The sequence below is a fragment of the Nyctereutes procyonoides genome, unplaced genomic scaffold (assembly GCF_905146905.1).
Source record: "Nyctereutes procyonoides isolate TBG_1078 unplaced genomic scaffold, NYPRO_anot_genome, whole genome shotgun sequence".
Lineage (NCBI taxonomy): Eukaryota > Metazoa > Chordata > Mammalia > Carnivora > Canidae > Nyctereutes > Nyctereutes procyonoides.
In genome coordinates, this window is record NW_026575146.1 from 70,651,334 (window position 1) to 70,671,016 (window position 19,683).

Below are 19,683 nucleotides of genomic sequence, written 5' to 3' on the forward strand. Positions count from 1 at the left end.
AGATTCCAGGAGAAATCACAGCTGTGTCAGGAAAAAATGCCTTTAAAGCCACCAGCAGAGCCTCTTGTAAGCTGCTCGCCTGCAGGTAGGACTTTGAAATGCAAAGGCCCAACTTCCTCATCCTTTGTGTCAGGAGCAATTCAGAACTGATTCTCTCCCCGGAGACCAATCTTTGCGTTTTTCCTTTTCTGCTTTTCAGGGGGCCTATTCTTCCACAGATGCAGACAGATTCCACTGGAGGCTAGGTAAAGGCTGACCCTCCCAGGCTCATGTGCATTTAATTAAAACAACGCTGTTGTTTCCACTGGTGGGGGGAGCACTAGATATGATTCTTTTTGAAACTCCACACATGATCCTATTGGGAAGCATTTGGAGAAGCGACCAGGCCAAAAGGAATAACCGTTCCTTTTGGTTGTTATCCAGATTTAAATCCATGTCTTCTCCAGTGATCAGTTTCTGGAATTTACACTTTCTCCCTCTCGCAGCTACGCGGAGGAAAACACCCTTACAAGTGGAGCTTTCCCTTATAAATACAAATGTGTGTTGCAAAAGGCTCCTTCTACTGGGTTTCAGAGCTTTTCCTTTGTTTCTTTAAAATAATCCTTAGGTGGGACCCCTGGGTGGCTCAGGGGTTAAGCATCTGCCTTCCCCTCAGGGTGTGATCCTAGAGTCCCGGAAACAAGGCCCACATCCCACATTGCCTGTATTGGGCTCCCTGCATGGAGTCTGATCCTCCTCCCTCTGCCTCTGTCTCTGTCTCTCTGTGTGTCTCTTGTGGATAAATAAAATCTTAAAATAAAATAAAATAAATAAAAAATAACATAATCCTTAGGCCAAAGAGACATGTTTTGTGGTGACAAAATGCTCCCCTTCCATAGGAAAGTTTATTTTCATAAGTCCCTGCCAAATAATGTTACAAATTGAATGTACTTTTTAAATTCCCATTGATGGGACACCTGCGTGACTCAGTGGTTGAGCTTCTGCCTTCCACTCAGGGTGTGATCCCTGAGTTCTGGAATCAAGTCCTGCATCAAGCTCCCCACAGGGAGTCTGCTTCTCCCTCTGCCTATGTATCTGCCTCTTTCTGTGTCTCTCATGAGTGAATGAAAAAAGATAAATCTTTAAAAAAATAAGTAAATAAAAAGAAATTCCCATTGATGTAAAGTGTTGGGGTTTGGAGCCAGTTGCCAAGAAGGAATTCTTGAGACATCTTTAGTGCAGAAAGGTGGTTTTGTTAAAGCACAGGGACAGGACCCATGGGCAGGAAGAGCTGCACTGGGGTTGCAACTGGTGACTGATTATATAGTTCCAAGTTGGGAGAGAAGAAACGGCCCATTGTCAGGAAAGCCTGGTGTCCTGGGTCAGAGGCCATGTCCTCTTTTTCTCCAGAATTACCTCACATTTAAAAATTGCAAACACTGATTTTTCTAGTTTTGATGTTTCTGCTTTATGTTAGGGACAGCATGAGCCTCCAAAGCATTTTGGAAACAAGGCTTCCAGGATGTCGACAGGGCTATTTTTTTTTTTTAAGATTTTATTTATTCATGAGAGACACAGAGAGAGGGAGACATACAGACAGAGGGAGAAGCAGGCTCCCCACAGGTATGGGACTCGAACCTGGGACTCCAGGATCACGCCCCCAGCCTAAGTCAGAGGCTCAACCGCTGAGCGACCCAGGCGTTCCAGGGGCTAGCTCCTTTGAAGGAAAGGACACTTAGTACTCTTCAATAAATCCTGTCACGAGACACCTCAGATGTATATTGGTGGGCTATACGTCGGAGGCAAATTGCTAACATGTATCTTGGGAGGTAGAGATAAAGGTAGTTTCCAAAGGAATTTTTATATGTTAAAGTAAACACAAAGGAGACACTTGGGTGGCTCAGTCTGTTAAATGTCTGCCTTGGGCTCACATCATAATCTGAGGATCCTGAGATCTAGTCTTGGATGGGGGCTCCCTGCTCAGTGGGGAATCTGCTTCTCCCTCTCCCTCTGCTTCTACCCCCAGGTCACTCGCTCTCTCTTTCATGATTTATTTATTTTTTTTTTTAAATTTTTATTTATTTATGATAGTCACAGAGAGAGAGAGAGAGGCAGAGACACAGGCAGAGGGAGAAGCAGGCTCCATGCACCGGGAGCCCGATGTGGGATTCGATCCCGGGTCTCCAGGATCGCGCCCTGGGCCAAAGGCAGGCGCCAAACCGCTGCGCCACCCAGGGATCCCCTCTTTCATGATTTATAAATAAAATCTTTACAAAAATAAAAAAGACTCATAGATTGGGGGGGGGGAGAAAAGGACAGGAGGAGGGGGTGTTGGTAGAATAATGTTATTGTACGATTGTCTTTTGCCCTAAGCAAAGTGTCAACATCCAGATAGTTGAGATCCCAGAGGAAGGTCACTCTACTTAGTTCAAGGACTTGTCAATAGGCTGCAGGCAGTAAGGAAATTTAATTTTTTCTTTTGCCTTTGTTTCCCACATCACCATCAGTAGTAACTGAGAATTCTAATTCCTCAATATTTTCATTAAAATTGGGTATTATCTGGGGCAGCCTGAGTGGCTCAGTGGTTTAGCGCCGCCTTCCGCCCAGGGCCTGATCCTGAAGACCTGGGATCGAGTCCTGCGTCGGGCTCCCTGCTTGGAGCCTGCTTCTCCCTCTGCCTGTGTCTCTGCCTCTCTCTCTGTCTCTCATGAATAAATAAATGAAATCTTAAAATAAAAATAAAAATAAAATAAAATACAATTGGGTATTATTGTGTCTTCGTTATTTTAGCCATTCTAGAAAATATTCAGTGGTTTCTCACTCTAAAATATGAAGTAGTCTTACTACGGTTGTCCTGGTGACTGAACTTGAAACCACTTAAAAGTATGAAGTTAAAGAAAATCAAAATGTCTGCATTAAAACATCAGTGAGGCGGGCAGCCCCGGTGGCTCAGTGGTTTGGTGCCACCTGCAGCCTGGAGTATGATCCTGGAGACCTGGGATGGAGTCCCACATCGGGCTCCCTGCATGGAGCCTGCTTCTCCCTCTGCCTGTGTCTCTGCCTCTCTCTCTGTGTCTATGAATAAATAAATAAAATCTTAAAAAAAAAAAGAAAGACCCATCTTTATAAAATAAAAAAAAAAAAACATCAGTGAGGCATGATGTTAAACCTGGTAACACTTTCTCTCTCTCTCTCTTTTTTTTTTAAGGAATCTGATCCCAACTGAAAACATTATAAACTGAGCTTGTAGCACAAACACAATTCCTATTGAAACTAGATAGCTCCTGATGAAGTGGAAGTGCAAGATTCTTGTCTCAAGGAATCCAAGAATGAATATCAAAGACAGAGGAGAGTGAATAAAGCCATAAAGTTTTATTAAGTAAGGATACAGAAAAAGCTCTCAAGAGTGAGAGGGGTCCTGACAGGATTGTCAACGTGGGCCTCCAAGGACAGTCTTTTATTTAGAACTGACCAGGTGGGACACCTGACTGTCTCAGCAGTTGAGTCCTGCCTTGGACTCAGGGCGTGATCCCGGAGTCCCAGGATTAAGGCCGGCATCAGGCTCCAGGTATGCAGTCTGCTCCTCCCTCTGCCTATGTGTGTGTGTCTCTCTCTCTCTCTCTGTCTCTCATGAATAAATAAAATCTTAAAATATGTATATATATATATATATATAATATTCTGTAAGTATTGCTCTTTCTTGGTACACAAGCACACAGCTATAAAATGAAATGGATTATTAGATTTCACTAAATGTCTGAATTAATCCTTGGCCCACCTCCCTCACATCCCTCTAATTTCAATTAAGAGGTCAGTGTGGACACTCTAGACACAACACAGGTGGAAGATTGTCTGAGATGCATATGCTGTAGCTTGGAAAGAAATTGAGGAGATACAGAAGAACTGGAGATAATTAAAAAATAAAACAAATACAATTTATCTTTGTGTACTCACAGTCAGGTATGCAACCCAGAAACAGGTTTCCTCTTTCCACATGAAGAATTCATGCAATTATTCTTCCTATGATTTTCCTCTCTCATGTCTTGCCTCATGTTGGAATATTTTCCTCCTACTTATGGGGTATCTATTACATACGCAGTACTGCCATGTGTGGATTTGATGTGGATTCATTTAAACATCAAAAGAACCCCTCCATTCCGACGAGGGATTCAATCTGTTATTAGGATCCATGGGTAGAGTGCTTTGGAGTTCCTGGGTAAGTCCAGAATGAGCCATTGAAACAAAGACAGATTAAGTAAACTCTGTGGGGATCTTCTCTAAAGTGTGCACAGGGCAGCCCGGGTGGCTCAGCAGTTTAGCGCCTGCCTTTGGCCTGGGGTGTGATCCTGGAGTTCCGGGATCGGGATCGAGTCCCACACTGGGCTCCCTGCATGGAGCCTGCTTCTCCCTCTGCCTGTGTCTCTGCCTCTCTCTCTTTCTCTGTCTCATGAATAAATAAATAAAATCTTAAAAACAAAACAAAACAAAAAAACAACAGTGTGCCCAGGGGGAATGCCTAGGGTGCCTGGGAAGATGGTTGATCTCAAGGGGGTGGTTGAGGTATCATATCAGTAGTTATTATTATCCTGTGACTCTGCAGGGTGTTATTTAGGGAGTGCACTAGTGAAAAGGTCTTGTTTCAGTTCACGTCCCCTGCAAACCACCTGACTACACAGAATGGATGTCAGGTAGCACTATCATGGAGGAGTTTACCTAAACTGCCAATAATACCTTTAAAATCATCTGTAATATATTCATCTTGTTGTCCCAAGTGTTAAAAGGAGGAGAAAATGATGCAATACATAAACTGGGGGGAAATATAGCCACGCCTTATAAAAAGTCTGAGGCCACTGAGAAAATGGATTACTAGTTTTATTATGTCACTCTGTTACCAAATGGGTGGTAGATACTGTCTGTGGTCTGCATTTTTTTTTTCTTAGAGACTTTATTTATTTACTCATGAGAGATAGAGACACAGAAAGAGGCAGACATAAGCAGAGGGAGAAGCAGGCTTCCTGTGGGAACCTGATGTGGGACTTGATCTCAAGACCCAGGGATCTTGACCTGCGCCACAGGCAGATGCCCACTATTGAGCCACCCAGGAGTCCCTGTGGTCTGCATTCTTTTTTTTTTTTTTTTTTTTTTTAATTTATGATAGTCGCAGAGAGAGAGAGAGAGAGAGAGAGAGAGAGAGAGAGAGGCAGAGACACAGGCAGAGGGAGAAGCAGGCTCCATGCACCGGGAGCCCGACGTGGGATTCGATCCCGGGTCTCCAGGATCGCGCCCTGGGCCAAAGGCAGGCGCCAAACCGCTGCGCCACCCAGGGATCCCTGTGGTCTGCATTCTTAAAGTAAGGTAGGGAATTAGTGGTGGCCAGATAATACATCATTCATTACATATCAGTGTTAACACATTAAAAACCATTATATTCTATTCATTAAAATAGAGGAAGGGGCTGGGCTTTTGTGGGAAAATACAGGATGTAGCTGGTTTTGACTGGAATTGTGTCTGTGCTACCAGCTTTGTTCATCATGTTTTCAGGGTGGAACTGGGTTCCTGAAACAAAAGGCTAAGAAAGGGGAGAGGAGGTTTGCACAACAGAGGAAAAGGGATGCTTAGTTTAAGTCCTGCTGATGTTTTAATGCAGCCATTTTGATTTTGTTCAAGTTTATGCCTTTAAGTGGTTTCAGTTTGAGTCATCAGGACAACTGTAGGAAGACCAGTTCATATTTTACAGTGAGAAACCACTCAGTATTTTCTAGAATGACTAAAATAGAGAAAAAATTTCAAAGGAGGGTGTTGACAAATTAGAGTTCTCATATATTGGTGGTGGGAGGACAATATGCACATTCACTGTGGAAAACTGTGGCAGGTGGTGGGGACAGATAGCCAGCTGAGGACAAAGCACAAGCCCAGGGCAGCACCTTGACAAGTTCCTTGAAACAGGCAGAAGGACATTCCTCTATGGACACAACTCTCTCAGTGTTAATACTTAGCTAAGGGCAAAAGGAAATCTTAGCTTGACCCCCAGGACCCTAGAAGTCTACTTTTTTTTTTTTTTTTTAAGACTTTTATTTATTGGGCAGCCTGGGTTTCTCGCAGCTTAGCGCCATCCCAGGACCACCACCTGAACTAAAGGCAGACACTTAATATTTGAGCCAGCCAGGTGCCCCAACAGTTGTACTTTACAATTACAGTTCTTTTTTTTTTTTTAAGATTTTATTTATTTATTCATGACAGGCACAGAGAGAGGAAGAGAGGCAGAGACACAGGCAGAGGGAGAAGCAGGCTTCATGCAGGGAGCCTGACATGGGACTCGATCCTGGGTCTCCGGGATCACACCCTGTGCTGAAGGCAGGCACCAAACCGCTGAGCCACCGGGCTGCCCCATCTTGTGGGTTTCTATGTTCCTCCATACTTAGTGTCATAGTTATCCTTCTTTTCTTTTCTTTTTTTTTTTAGATTTTATTTAATTATTCATGAGAGGCACAAAGAGAGAGGCAGAGACCTAGGCAGAGGGAGAAGGAGGCTCCATGCGTGCTGCAGACTCCATCCCAGGCCCCAGGAATTGTGACCAGAGCCAAAAGCAGATGCTGTAGCACTGAGCCACCCACGCACTCCTAGAGTTAACTTTCTATTTACTTCTTTGTATTTAAAAGAAAAACAACACACAAGAATCACATAATTAGGGCATCTGGGTGGCTAAAAGTTTGAGAAACTGCCTTTGGCTCAGGTTGTGGTCCCGGGGTCTTAGGATCGAGTCCCGCATCCTACTCCCTGTACAGTCTGTTTCTCCTGCTGCTGATGTCTCTGTCTCTCTCTCTCTCCAATTCTCTTATGAATAAATAATAAAATCTTAAAAAAAATCACAAAATTAGCATGTTTGTCTTAAAAGCCTGAAAGGTAGTATAACAACAGATAGAAAATATACCAGGTGTGTTTGTCACCCAAAAGAAACTTTATTTACTGCCAATGAGGAGATCATGGAGAATAATATCCCAAGCAGAGAGTCACAGAGCAAGGGGAAAGGTTTCCTGTTGATGAGGGTTAGGCTGGATGTTTAGAAAGAGGGGCCCTGGGATCCCTGGGTGGCGCAGCGGTTTAGCGCCTGCCTTTGGCCCAGGGCGTGATCCTGGAGACCCAGGATCGAATCCCACGTCAGGCTCCCGGTGCATGGAGCCTGCTTCTCCCTCTGCCTATGTCTCTGCCTCTCTCTCTCTCATTCTGTGTGACTATCATAAATAAATAAAATGAAAAAAAAAAAAAAGAAAAAAGAAAGAGGGGCCCTGTCATCATATGTAGAGCTTGGCATAAGGCCCCGATAGTTGTACAGATACCTTGAGTGTTTGTGGGACCCAGGAAAACTAACAAAAAATCCCCTACCCCTGGAGAAGCAGAGCAGGACTAACTTCATTTTGTGCTACACCCGGCATCTCATGTAAAACCCCCCACACGACCTGCCTATTGTTTAAGGCACTCCCTCGCCCTAGTTTAGCTATTGAGCACACCCTTATGAGAAACCAGCATACCTAATTAGGAATGTGGGACCTCTGACCTTTAACCAGCCAAGGAATGAAAACCCCTCTTTTGCCCACCAAAACTGCTCTCAAATTCTAACCAGAATAATAGGCTAGTTCAAATGATCACTATAAGGGGAATCGTAATTCAGTTGGCCACCTGTGTGTGCACCAACATGACTGTGCAACATTCTGCGTATGTTACAATCTCATTGGCCACTGGCCCCTATAACACTGCTGTGCTTCTTAGTCTCGGGGTCCAAGCCCATGCTCTGCTGTATGGAGTATACTTGGACCCAAGCTCGAGCTGGTAAATAAACCCTCGTGTACTTGCATCGGTGTCAGCTCCTTGGTGGTTTCTCGGATTCGCAATCTTGGGCACAACATGTTATGTAACTGAGGTTTGTGCTCCTCCTTGGCTGGAAATTTTGGTAATAGAATGAGTTAAAAGTAATTATAGGTTACCCCAGAGGTTACTGTTTGTTACCTTTATAAAGAGTAAGTTAGGGGTTTAGCTCAATTGGGCTGGCTCAAGGTCTTCCTCAGGTGATGTAGTTTTACTTGATCAAGAAAGAATTCTTGAGAGGTCTTTGGTGCACAAAAGTGATTGTTTTAAAGCATGGGGTCAGGACCCACCAGTAAAAAGAGTTGCTGTTGCTGCTGCAGCCTGCTGCCCGCTGTCTCTGGCTCCACTTGCCCAGAGACTATGAGGACCAACTGATCATATATTCTGCGGTTGGGGAAAGTAAAGAAAAGGGAAGTTCCAAATGGAGTTTGTCGAACACGGCAGCCCGGGTGGCACAGCAGGTTTAGCTCTGCCTTCAACCCAGGTGGTGATCCTGGAGACCCGGGATTGAGTCCCTAGACGGGCTCCCTGCATGGAGCCTGCTTCTCCCTCTGCCTGTGTCTCTGTCTCTCTCTCTCCCTCCCCCCACCCCTCTGTGTCTCTCATGAGTAAATAAATAAAATCTTAAAAAAAAAAACAAAAAAAAAACACTCAACCTGACACAATGGCCTTGTTATTGTCAAACTAAGGTTGTTTTTCCCACTAGTAAGGCATTCACCTTAAGAGAGTTGAGTACTTCCTGGAGGAACTTTATACTCTGACTCAAGTATTTGTCAATGGGTTGCATTTTTTTTTTAATGGGTTGGATTTTATAGGGACATTTAATGTTATATACATTTCTTTCTGCCTTTGTTTCCCACATCAAGATCAGTCCTTACCTTTCCTTGGATAGTTTCTGTTTCCATCACAGGAGACTCTGCCCATCGAGTGTTTTGCCTGAAGTAAAGATGTGGTGGAAAGAGAGGGTAAGTAAAATGTGGGACAAAGGTTGGAGAGTACAAGCAGAAAAACAGTGAAGGTCAGGTCTTGGGGTCTAGCTGGTGACATTAATGCTGTCTTTCATCTTTAGGACCTTTGTGAACTCTGCCTAAGGCCTCTTGGTAACTGTGGTATTTTTACAGGGACTGCTGACATTCAGGGATGTGGCCATAGAATTCTCTCAGGAGGAGTAGATATGTCTGAACGACACTCAGGGGATACTCTACAGGATGTGGTGTTAGAGAACTACGGACAACTCCTCCTCTTGGGTGAGGATCACTCCTTCCAGATTTTCCAATCACACACAGGGTTTCCTTCCTTCCTTTGAAGACTGTCTCTTGGAAGATTCCTCTTTGAATGATTGGAATTTGGATCTGGGCAGTGAAGGAAAAAAGTTGTGTTTTGTAGCGTGGGACCCAAGAAATCTAACAAAAATCCCCTACCCCTGGACAAGTAGAGCAGGACTAACTCCATTTTGTGCTACACCCACCATCTCATGTAAAACCCCCCACACGACCTCCCTATTGTTTAAGGCACTCCCTCACCCTAGTTTAGCTATTAAGCACAACTTCATCAGAAACCAGCACACCTAATTAGGCATGCGACACCTCTGACCTTTACACAGCCAAGGAATGAAAACCCCTCTTTTGCCCACCAAAACTGCTCGCAAATTCTAACCAGAATTAATAGGCTAGTTCAAATGATCACTGTAAGGGGAATCGTAATTCAATGGCCACCTGCGTGTGCACCAACATGACTGTGCAACTTTCTGCGTATGTTACAACCTCATTGTCCACTGGCCCCTATAACACTGCTGTGCTTCTTAGTCTCGGGGTCCAAGCCCATGCTCTGCTGTATGGAGTATACTTGGACCCAAGCTCAAGCTGGTAAATAAACCCTCGTGTACTTGCATCGGTGTCGGCTCCTTGGTGGTTTCTCGGTTTCGCAATCTTGGGCACAACCGTAGTGGAGAAAAGTCTTCACATTGCTTCCTTTTCAGCTTTAACTTCCCCTTCCTTAAGGTAACATCATCGCTTCTGTAGATGAATGGGAATTCTATACAGTGAGGGCAAAAAATAGTACTGTCCATAACTTAAACTCCAATTTACACCTTTTATTCTTGTGTCTAGTACTTGGCTGTGGAGGTCAATTCTGAACATTGGACATCTCTCCTGTGTGTTCTAAAGGGGCAGTTGGGGGACGCCTGGGTGGCTCAATGGTTGAGTGTCTGCTTTCGCCTTGGGATGTGATCCTGGAGTCCTGGGATCGAGTCTCACATCGGGCTCCCTGCATGGAGCCTGCTTCTCCCTCTGCCTATGTCTCTGCCTCTCTCTGTGTGTCTCTCATGAATAAATAAAATCTTTTAAAAAGGAAATAAACCTTTTTTCTTAACTCCAGCATTTATAGCATTAAAGAAAAATCAAATAAATCTAGACCAAGCGTGGAAGTCTAGTGATGAAAATTAGCCGAAATAAACAATATAACTGATAACCAAATATAAAACAGGATAAAAATCAAAGTAGGAGCGGTTCCTGGGTGATTCAATCAGTTAAGCACCTGACTTCAGCTCAGGTCATGATCTCAGGGCCTGTGGTGGGCTCCCTGCGCAGTGGGGAGTCTGCTTCTCCCTCTCCCTTTTCCCTTCCCCCCAAACTCATGTATTGTCTCTCTCAAATAAATAAATAAATAAATATAATAAGAATAAAAATAATGAAAAGCTAAATAAAATTTAAAAAAATAAGGTTCTTTACGGTTTTCTATAAATTAAGTCATCTAGGAACAGAGAAAGGTTTAGTTTTTTTCCTTATTATTTTTTTTAAAGACCCCCAGGACCCTGGGATCATGACCTGAGCCAAAGGCAGATGCTCAACCACTGAGCCACAGAGGCACCCTAGTTTTTCCTTACCAATTGGATTCCCTTTATGTATTTTTTTCTGACCTAATGTTTCAGACTAGAATATATAATGCTGTGTTGAATGGAAGTGGTGAAGTCACTTCTTTACCTTGCTTCTGATCAAACAGAATGTTCAGTCACTTACTATTGAATAAGTTAGACTTCACCTTTTGGTATGTACGTGGCCTTTATCAGGTGAGGGTAGTCTTCTTCTATTCCTATTGTTGAGTGTTTTTTATCTTGAACCACTGTCCCAAATGCTCAGATTCTTGTTCTGTGTGCATTAATAGGATTATGTCATGTTTGATCTTCATTCTGTTAATGTGCAGTCTGAAATTGATAGATTTCCATATCTTGAGACATCCTTGATTATCAGGAAGAATTACCACTTGATCATGTTGTAAAATAGTAAAATGTTCTTTTGATTCGAGTTGTTTAATTAATTGTGGACTTTGTAGGACTCCTTGTCACAGGTAGTACCTGGTCATCTTCTTTGCTTGTAGTGTCTTCCTTTGGTTGTGATAACCTATAAATGCTGATGTCACAGAGAGTGTTTAATGTTTCACTTCTCTTCACTCCTTGGAAATGTTGGAGGAGATCATGAAGTACTTTCTCATTAAATGTTTGTTTGAATTATCCGGTGAATTCATCTGACACAGGGCTTTTCTTTCTTAGGGTGTTTTTTTATTTTATTTTATTTTATTTTATTTTATTTTATTTTATTTTATTTTATTTATTTTATTGCTTTTTCAAGCTACTCAGTAGTTGTAGATCAGTTGAGATTGTTTTTTTCTAATATTTCCCCATGGTGGAGTCAGGTAGGTTATACCTTTTTTGAAATTTATACATGCTTTTTTGATACCTATTTACTGGCATAGTAATTATGCATCATCACCTCTTATAATTACTTTATTCCTAAGGTATCACTGATACTGTGTCTGCTTTCATTTCTTCTGGTTTTAGTTGGTTTTCTCTCTTTCATTCTTACTTGATTCAGTTAAAAGTATGTCATTTTTGTTGATCTTTTTTTTTTAATTTTTATTTATTTATGATAGTCACACACACACAGAGAGAGAGAGAGGCAGAGACACAGGCAGAGGGAGAAGCAGGCTCCATGCACCGGGAGCCCGATGTGGGATTCGATCCCAGATCTCCAGGATCACGCCCTGGGCCAAAGGCAGGCGCCAAACTGCTGCGCCACCCAGGGATCCCTTGTTGATCTTTTCTTACAAGCAACTCTTCCTATCGTAGATATTTTACTGCTTTTACTCTACAACCTATTTGGTTGATTTCTATTTTAAGTTTAAATTTCTTTCTCTCTGCCAATTGTGAGCCGAAATGGTACTTTTCCTGATTTTTTTGAGGTGTAGGAAAGTAATGCATGCTACAGCATGACAATAGAAATACCTATTACACCATGTGGTGACTACGTTGTACGCAAGTGTATTTGTTCATGGAAGAATAAAGTCCTGGTGATTCCTTCTCAGCCATCTTGCTGAAGTTCTCTAATTTTAATTATGCATTTTAGGAGTTTTCATTATACTTCTCTGAAAGTAGTAAATGGGATGATTTTGCTTTTCTCTTATTTGATATCTTTCAGCTATATCTTCACATGCCACCCAGAGCTTCCTTCCAAAGCTGTGTGTAGACGCTTCTTTCCAAAAATTGGAAGTGCTTTCTGAAAGCTCCAAACTTATTGTACATAAGAGTGTCCCTATGGGAGGGAATCCTCATAAATATAATGAAAGCGTGAAAGTTCTTAACCAGACCCCCCAGTGTTGGTGGTAATCAGAGAATTGATGTGTGGGGAAAAAAAACATACAGATGTAATAAACCAGCGAACACGTTTAGCCAGTCATCAAGACTAAATATACAGGACACCCGGGTGGCTCAGAAGTTGAGCGTCTGTCTTTGGCTTGGGGCGTGATCCCTGGGTCCTGGGATCCAGTCCCACATTGGGTTCCTTGCATAGAGCCTGCTTCTCCCTCTGCCCATGTCTCTGCTTCTCTATCTGTGTCTCTCATGAATAAATAAATAAGATCTTTTAAAAAGAAAAAGATACATTTGCAAGGAATGTGGCAAAGCCTTTGATGGGCCCTCAATGCTAACTCAACATCAGCAAATCGATGGTAGAGAGAAACCTTACAAATGTGAAGAATGTGTTAAAATGTAGAAGTACCTCTGATTATTATATGGACATTAGCGAATCCGTTTGAGAGAGAAACTTTACAGTTACATTTGCAAAAAGAATGTGGCAAGCCCTTTAACTATCACTCAAGCCTTACTGAACTTCAGAGACTCTACACTGGAGAGAAACCTTACAAATGTAAATATTGTGGCAAGGGCTTTAAATTCCACTCAATTCTTATTGGACATCACAGGATTCATTCACAGGAGAGAAACCTTACAAATGTTCAGAGTGTGGCAAGGCCTTTATGAACACTCAACTTTGACTCAACATCACAGAATTCACAGAGGAGAGAAACCTTACAAATGTAAAGAATATGGCAAGGCTTTTAGACAGTACCCAAACCTTATTCAACATCACAAAATTCACACTGGAGAAAAACCTTACCAATGTCAAGAATGTCGTAAGGCCTTTAGTCAGCGGTCAGGCCTCATGATACATTACATAATTTGTACTGGAGAGAAACCTTACCAATGTAAAGAATGTGGGAAGGCCTTTAACCGTCGCTCAACCCTCACTCAACAGAATTCATTCTGGACAGAAACCTTACCAATGCGAAAAATGTGACAAGGCCTTTATCCAGATCTCAGGCCTTATTCAACATCAGAGAATTCACTTGTGAGAAAACCTTACCCGTGTAAACAATACAGGAAGGCCTCTAATCATATTTCAATACCTACTCATTATCACATAATTCATAACGCAGCAAACCTGAAAATGTTTACAATTTGAGAAAATTTTTAAGGACTGCTCACCACTTAGTCCACATCAGAGACTTCATATTAGAGAATAACCTTAAAATGGTTAAGAATGTGGCCAGGCCTTTAAGCAATGCTAACACTGACTCCTGATCAGGGAAGGTATACTGGAGAGGATTTTTCCTGAAGCTCTCTGAAAACTATATGCAAATCATTGGATGTAAAGAAATCATCATAACAGTTCATGTATAGACAAGCTTAGTGCTGAGCTCTATCGGCCAATGTAAAGATTACCAAAGGAATTTCAACTGGAAGCCAGGAAGATTTGTGAGGTTGCCTGTACTTGCCCTTACTCTATCTGAAGATCCTTCAAGACCAATAGCTAGAAATATGCTCAACTGGCTACCATTAGACCTCAGAAACTGCCTTAACATTTGGTCTAATTACTACCCATTCCCATTTAGTAACATTAATTCTATCAATGGGTTAACTTAAAAATACACCTGCATCGTCGCCTCTTCTTCTTTCAAATTTATTCAAGTTACTTAACAAATAGTGTTTTATTCGCTCATGGGACAGAGTTTAGGGATTCATCCGTTGCATCTAACTCCCAGCACTCATTACATCTAGTGCCCTCCTTAAGGTTCATCACCTAGTTTACCCCATTCCCCCGTTGAAATGAGTTTGATTAAACTGACCTATTGTTAGGAGCAAAATACTGGATCAATGGCATGAAACAATCTACCAGGTCAACTTCTAACATGTGAGACTCTTGAGGAAGTTTCAGATGGCGGAACTGAAGGAGTGCAGGACAGCCTCTATGCTGCTCCCACCACCACCTCCCGAATGTGCCACATTGGCCTTGTGAGGATTTTGAGTTGAGGGTACTTGGGATCCTGCAGGCTTGAGAGAACCTTTACTCCGTCCCTTAAACACACAGTAGATTCTAAATTGGGGGGTGAGGTCTTTCCCAGAATAAGAGTTATTAACAGAGTTTATCTCAGTGACCCATCTCTAAGGTAGGACAAAGATGTCATTACCAAATATGTGCCCTTCTTTAAACTTTTTTTTTTTTTAATTTTTATTTATGATAGTCACATAGGGAGAGAGAGGCAGAGACCTAGGCAGAGGGAGAAGCAGGCTCCATGCACCAGGAGCCCGACATGGGATTCGATCCAGGGTCTCCAGGATCACGCCCTGGGCCAAAGGCAGGCGCCAAACCGATGCGCCACCCAGGGATCCCCAATATGTGCCCTTCTTATTGCCGTGTGAAATGTTTTCCTTTCCTCTGAAGCTCTAGGCCCCCAGTCCTTTTTCCTTAGTTCAGCATGACATTGGCACCTCATCTTGCCTGACAGTCTTTGGAATTTCCACATCTATGGAATTCCTGTATGGATTCCTGTGGATGCCCTGTATGTACACCTATTAAGTTTGTCTCCTTTTAATCTGTCTGACGTCGATTTCATTCCTACTCCAGCTGGAAGGATCTTTGAAGGGACAAGAATTCTTGTTCTCAGACAGAGGATTTGATTTTAATGCCTCATTTCCGGATATCCTATAGAAAGCATAAAAAGATGGTGGAGCAGTAGGAGGTACATGTCCAGGAGTTGATATTGTTGAGCTCAGTTTTTGCCACTATTTCAGAAGGTCCCTTTTTGTTTCCTGCATGGATATTATCTTGTGTTTGCTTTAAGTTTTCTAAGTAGCAGTCAAAATATGTAACCCGCTCAGTTTGTTTAGTTGAATAGATCACTCTCTCTTGAGGAGTATATGTAAGTACACAAATTAAGTCTTTCAAGCAGTCCTCATTTAGGCCACTTGAGCATTAAATCACCCTCAGTAGAATTTTCTATTTATTTAGACACTTGCAAATAGGTAATCCATATGTGTTAACATGACTCCCACCAGATGGTTGGAAGGTGCATCTCCATCCCTTTTCTCCCTATAGTGATGGTTTATTTTCCATCCTAGTGGGTTGAAAGGTGCAAGCACCTAAGGGAGTTTAGCTGTAAATGAGTGTGCTAATTAGAGTGATCTTACCCCTTCAAGTGTCCCTCTGGAGATGGTTGATTGTATTTTATGTTTTGTGTTTTCCTGGAGTTAGCCTGGCTAAATTCAAAGTGCTGAGATCGCTAAGTGGCTGATTCTTCTATGTTTTCCCTGATGGACCAGCTGAATTATTTGTGTTGAATTCATTGTTGTTTTTTTTAATATTTTAAAGCTTGTGTGTGTGTGTTTTTTTTTTTTTTTTGAGAGAGAGGTTGTGTGTAAGCAGGGGTGGGAGGGGCAGAGCAAGGAGAGAGAGAATCCAAAGCAGGTTGCAAGTCCTGTGCAGAGCTTGATGTGGGGCTCAATCTCACAACCTTGAGATCGTGATCTGAGCTAAAATCAAGAGTCGGACACTCAACATGTTGAGCTACTGAGGCACCCTTTGAATCCACTTTTATTTCATTTTTAAGATTTTATTTATTTATTTGACAGGCAAATGATAGTGAGAGAGCATGCCCAAGCAGGAGGAGTGGCAGACAGAGGGAAAGGGAGAGGGAGAAGCAGTCTCCTCGTGGAGCAGGGAGTCTGGTGTGGGGCTTGACCCCAGGACCCTTGGATCACAACTTGGCCAAAGGCAGACACTTAATGAATGAGGCATTCAGGCACTCGCCCCCCCCCCCCTTTTTTGGGCACTCCCCCTTTTTAATTACAAATATTGTAGAGGTTGGGGAGTTGTACACCTCACGCCAATGCCATCCACATGATAGATTTATAATATTAATTCATCATTCTTCTATGTTCAAGACCAAAGCATAGGGAAGCCCCGGTGGCTCAGTGGTTTAGCCCTGCCTTCAATCCCGGGTGTAATCCTGGAGTCCAGGGATGGAGTCCCATGTCGGGCTTCCTGCATCGAGCCTGTTTCTCCCTCTGCCTCTTTCTCTCTGTCTCTCATGAATAGATAAATAAAATCTTTATTTAAGAAAAAAAAAAAAAAGACCAAAGCACATAAATGCTACTGTAGGGCTCAGAGGCAAAATATATTTCTCCTGTATATTTTTTATAAGATTTTATTTATTGGGATCCCTGGGTGGCGCAGTGGTTTGGCGCCTGCCTTTGGCCCAGGGCGCAATCCTGGAGCCCTGGGATCGAATCCCACGTCGGGCTCCCAGTGCATGTAGCCTGCTTCTCCCTCTGCCTGTGTCTCTGCCTCTCTCAATCTCTGTGTGACTATCATAAATAAATTTTAAAAAAAATAAAAATAAAAAGATTTTATTTATTGGGCAGCCCAGGTGGCGCAGCAGTTTAGCACCGCCTTCAGGCCAGGGCCTAATCCTGGAGACCCAGAATCAAGTCCCGTGTCAGGATGCCTGCATGGAGCCTGCTTCTCCCCCTGCCTGTGTTCTGCCTCTCTCTCTATCATGAATAAATAAATAACAAATCTTAAAAAAAAATAGATTTTATTTATTCATGAGAGACACACAGAGAGAGGCAATGATATAGGCAGAGGGAGAAACAGGCTCCTCACAGGGAACATGATTCAGGAATTGATCCCAGGACCCTGGGATCACAACCTGAGCCAAAGGCAGATGCTCCACCGTGTGCTACCCAGGTGTCCCCCCTCCTGAGTATTTGAAGAAATGTTTCCTTTCAAGAAAATCTGAGAAATATAATAATCCTCCCTTGCTTTCACTAAAGCAAAAGGACCTCCTTCATTCTTTCATGCACGATTTACTGGTTCCTACTGATTTCCAGATTAGATCACTATAGTAAATTATCTTACTTTCAGGTACCCCTGAAAGTAACGCCTGAGATCCATGTTTGTGTTGTGTTCTTAATTAAGCAAGAATAATAAATTTGATGATATGAAATTGGAAGTGTCAAAGGCTTTCTTTAGTGAATGAGCAAAATGATGTTTATACTTTCATTTATCATTTTCACTATATGTGTTTTTTTTAAGATTTTTAATTTATTTATTCATTAATTAATTTATTCATTAGTGATACAGAGAGAGAGGGGGGCAGAGACACAGGCAGAGGGAGAAGCAGGCTCCATGCAAGGAGCCCGATGTGGGACTCAAACCAGGGAATCCAGGATCACGGCCTGAGCCAAAGGCAGGCGCTCAACCACTGAGCCACCCAGGTGTCCCATTATATGTGTTTTGTATATGTAATATTATTTCACTACAAATTCTTGTTCCTCCATCTGCATTTCTATATATCTAATATTTTGTTAATGTGAAATTCTAATTGTGTCATAAAAATAAATCTAGTTTGGGGGCACCAGTGTAGCTAGGATGGTTAAACATCTGCCGTCAGCTCAGGTCATGATATCTGGGTCTGCGGGTCGATATCTGGGCCTGGGGGTCGAGCCCCAGGTCAAGCTCCAGCTAACAGTAGTCTGCTTCTCACTCTGACTCTCCCCTCTGCCCCACTTATGCTCTCAATCTCTCTCTCTGTCTCTCAATTGAATAAACAAAAACATATTTTTTTAAATCTGTATTTAGGTAGATTTGAAAATGTTAGAAGAGAACATTTACAGGTGAAATTCAACTTTTTATTGCACTTCATGGCTTTATTAGAATAAGGTGAATTTGAATACTTCTATTGTCCTCAGCTCATCACAATTAATAGGAATGCTGTAATATCTTGTTCTAAAGTGAAACTCGAAAAGAAAAATTATGGTGGATCTCTCTCTCAAAAAAAATTAGAGGTACCACAGGCCAACAAAATCTACTCAGCAGTGAGTATCTCAATACTCTCCCCAAAACAAGCAGTCTGGGCAGCTAGTGCATGGTACCTTGAGATGCCCCCACTGGCTAGGGACCAGTGAATCATGGGAAGAATTTCCACATTGGACTGAGTTTCCTTTTGCTTCCCAAAATCATAACCAAAGCAAATGAGAGTTTGTCTACCATGTGCAGTAAGCCAGTATAATCATACACTGAGCTTTTGTGGTGTATCTATTTAAGACATTAAAAGACATTAATTTGTATGGCCCCACCCAGGAGAAGAGGAAGCTAATGCTCAAAAGTGTTGAAATCCTCAATCGCTTGCAAGTGAAGACTTTTAAGGGGAAAATTTGGTTTGAGAGTCTTCTGATGTGATAGGGCAGGGACTAGACTCGGTCTTCCTCAACACTGAGCATGAAATCCAGCACTCTTTTGCTCCCTCCATAAGAAAGGAAAGAAAGAGAGAAAAAGAGAAGGAACAGGAAGGAATGGGAGGGAAGGAAAGGGGGGGAAGGAAAAGGAGGAAGGAAAGGAGAGGAAGGGGGGAGGGAAAGGAAATGCCTCCTGAGTAGTTTCTGTTGCAGGAATTCTTACTATGAATACTGGCAAAGCCTGGACCAAACCAAGTTGCACCATGATGGCTCTCCGGGACTTCTTGGGGAGAGTCCCTGAGAACACTTTCCTTTTTTTTTCTTTTTTTAAAATTTTTATTTATTTATGATAGTCACAGAGAGAGAAAGAGAGAGAGGCAGAGACATAGGCAGAGGGAAAAGCAGGCTCCATGCACCGGGAGCCTGATGTGGGATTCGATCCCGGGTCTCCAGGATCGCGCCCCAGGCCAAAGGCAGGCGCCAAACCGCGGCGCCACCCAGGGATCCCCTGAGAACACTTTCCTTTGTGCTATCTCCCTTGTTCTCAAGCATATACCCCAATAAAATCCTGACTGAAACTCTGATTTGCTGTTATCAATTTCTATGCTTAGAGCTCAAGGACAGGTTTAGTGTGGTGTCACTGAGAAGGTAGATGCTACTGATTAGAGACCCATGGGGCCATGTTAGCACATGTTCTTTGATATCTTCTGGTGCTGTTTCACCTGGTACCCTGGAGGAGTATTCTATCTCATAAAACTTTGAATCAGAAAAAAATATCTTTCTTCGTCTTTATCTTAGAGGTGTTTTTTTTTTTTTTTTTTTTTTAAAGATTTTAGTTATTTATTCATGAGAGACACAGAGACATAGGCAGAGGGAGAAGCAGGCTCCCCAAAGGGAGCCTGATGCAGGACTTGATCCCGGGTCCCCAGGACCACGCCCTGGGCCAAAGGCAGCACCAGACCTCTGAGCCACCCAGGGATCCCCTATCTTAGACG

At 42.7% G+C, this 19,683-nt stretch overlaps 2 pseudogenes; one reads left to right on the forward strand and one right to left on the reverse strand.

Moving 5' to 3' along the window:
- The window catches only part of LOC129500189 (zinc finger protein 420-like), a 177,796-nt pseudogene that overhangs the window by 32,829 nt on the left and 125,284 nt on the right, over window positions 1-19,683 (reverse strand).
- Window positions 10,890-13,671, forward strand: LOC129500084 (zinc finger protein 239-like; annotated as a pseudogene).